Source organism: Tetrao urogallus (genome assembly GCF_951394365.1).
Source record: "Tetrao urogallus genome assembly, chromosome: 1".
Lineage (NCBI taxonomy): Eukaryota > Metazoa > Chordata > Aves > Galliformes > Phasianidae > Tetrao > Tetrao urogallus.
The window spans coordinates 118376191-118379126 of record NC_136813.1 but is presented as its reverse complement, the minus strand read 5'-3'; positions in this window follow the sequence as shown (position 1 = coordinate 118379126).

Sequence of the window (2936 nt, the reverse complement as noted above, 5' to 3'; positions counted from 1 at the left end):
GGTAGGTGTGTACTCCACAAAGATTTTTTACTGTTCCCTTCCTCAACCACTACACAGATCTAGTAGCCTCATTATGTTTCTTCTCTTGCTGCCTGAGAAGAGCCTTGCAAACCACTGATTCAGCATGTTCCCTTTATTTAGAACTTCATCTGGAATTTCCTGAGCCTCTGGGGATTTTATCATCTGTCTTCTGTTTTCTGGATTTTGTCATTGCTGTATTGCTCTGTAGGTGGGACATGAAATGATTAACACGTGCTCTTGCTATGACGGACTAGTCATGCATTTTAAGGATTCTCCAAAGGATATCTGGGCTGATAATAGTGCATGGGCCAGCTAAGTGACAGTGCTTGCAGTTTGCACTGTGACAGAAGAAAGTCCAAGCAGAATTCAAGGTATTGACACTATTTGGGTATGGAAGAGAATCATAGAATATTCCAAGTTGGAAGGGACCGTGACAGTCATCAAGTCCAACTCCTGACACTGCTGAACGTCCCACCTTTTTTTCTGGGAAAAGCTGAATTAAGACAAGGGCACTTAATTAAGCCAGAGAAACACTGTCCGTGAGAGTCCTTACTGAGGATCTGCTCTCCATAGCTGCTAGCATCCCAGAAATAATAACTTTGGTTATGCTATTTTCTCTCTGATATGATTCCTCTTTTTACTATCATTTCTCCAGGGACATAGCCTGCTTTCTTACTGTCCACTGTTTCAGCCCACAGGAGTTCTACTAGTGTGACATGCCCTAGGATGGAAATTACAGTTACTGGTATGCTGGGGCCTGCGTCACCTGGAAAGTCACATCTCAGTGGACTTTGATACTGGTGCTGAGGATGATCTCAAATTGGATTTCAGGATGAAACCCAGCCCATGCCATGATGCTCATCTTGACAGCCATTTTTGGGGGTGTTCTTTTGGGTGTCTGATTAATTCTGATTGCTTTAATCCAGGGATTTTCTTGCTTGTAAAAAGAAGGAAAATAAAATATAAATCATAAATCTGGGTACTGTGGTGTGTATTTGTATTTTATAACAGAGCATATATAAGCTTTACTTTGGAGGAGAGTGCATAAGCAAACTTATGCAGAGACAGTGTATATGAAATGTGTACTTGGCATTTATTTCTTCCAGCACTTGTTTGGGCCCCAGCAACATCATGCAGATACCAATATGGGTTGAGGACTCTAGCCCTCCTTCAAGACCGATCCCACTAAATATCGTGTACTACACACAGATATAGCTCAGTAGTAAGGTCTTGCTGATAAAAAAACCAAGAACTGCAGTTTGTGAAGTCTGTTCCTTATATTAGTATGTAAAGAGCACCACTGGCTACAGCTTTGGCTATTGTGGAGAGGAAAAGACTCAGCACTGCCAATGCCACAATGTTGTAATTATGTGTTTTATAGTATTTAGCAAAGCACAGGCAACGGATATGATAAAAGTCCTTGTAATATGGAATAGAGTCTTATTGGCAAAGCAACTACTGTAGTGGTCATACGTATGTGTATATTGTACCTACTCCTTACTAAGCGTAGGAGGTAGTTCATGATTGAATAGGAGGAGTTCACACCAAACAAACAAACACATCTAGAATGTAAAAATTGCAGGTAGTGACATTTTTTACTTGCTATCCTTTGTGATTTCTACACCCACTTTATTAAGAACTCTTCCACTTCCTTCAGAATGCTCTTTTTCAGACTTAAACTGTAAACTTAATCCTGTAGTGTCTGGCTCCTATGGAGCATTTAGAGGGAGGTGGCTGTGTTTTAGCAAGAAAAAAGTAAATACAAAGAAAAAAAGGAAAAAACTATTGACAAAAATACACTATTTTCTCTATGGCCTAGCCTTTACCTTCCTCGCTTAGAGCTGCAGATATCAAGCACTGCACTCATTTGTTTATCCTTCACAAAACTGGGAGGTTTAAGTGATTCATCTTGGAGACTTAGTGCATGCTTCCACCTCCCTTGTGATCAGCTCTACTGAATACCTCCACAGACACAAATCCAAGCCTTGTCCAAAGGAGAGTTACCAAGATGGTAGCGGGGCTGGAAGGCATATCCTGTGAGGAGAGGCTGAGGACACCTGAGGTGCCCAGTCTGGAGAAAGCTGAGAGATGACCTCACTGCTCTCTGCAGCATCTTGAGGAGGGGAAGCAGAGCGAGGTGCTCCTGGGAATGGACTACAAGCCAGGAAAGACACAGAGCTGCACGAGGGGAGGTCAGACTAGATATAAGGAAACAATTTAGAAGCAATCACTTCCTGGGTGCCTCGTGGCCAGGAGTAGTGATGGTATTGGTAATGGGAGATGGAGTCAGGGCTGAGTTGGACGAACTGTGCAGAATAAGACTGCGACTTTGTTTTTGCTGCTCCAGCATTTGTTTCATGCTACTTTCATTGTCTGTGAGTTAGATTGGGTTGTTTGTTCAGTATATGAGTTTCCAATCAGTAATAAGTCCAAAACTTCAAAAATATTTGAACTCCACTCACATAAAAGAGTAGGAGCCAGGACTCCTGGCTTTGACATAGTGAAGCTGTATGCTGTTGAAAGGGATCTGGCTGTACCCTGAAACAATTGTGGGTCTACTGTGAACTAACAAATGTCATCTGAGATTGTTCAGCAGGCACTGTCTGTACTTTTTAAGAACCATGGAAACAAATTAAGGGCAGTCCAGTGTCAAGAGTGATTCGCTTTCTTGCTCTGGTTCCTGTTGATTTGTTTATCCAGGTGCACTTTCACATTTTTTTTTCTCTACCATTGGCACCAGAATCACTTAGCTGAAAAAAGTTCTCAAAAGAAAATAAGTATATTAATAAACAACATAAGTTTTATTTCTGCCCACTTTGTGAAGAAAATCAACATCTTTTTTCCCCCTTTTAATGCACCAGTCTTTCCAAAATAAAAACAATATTCTTAGGACCTAAGTATTTAAGAGCTTAGTG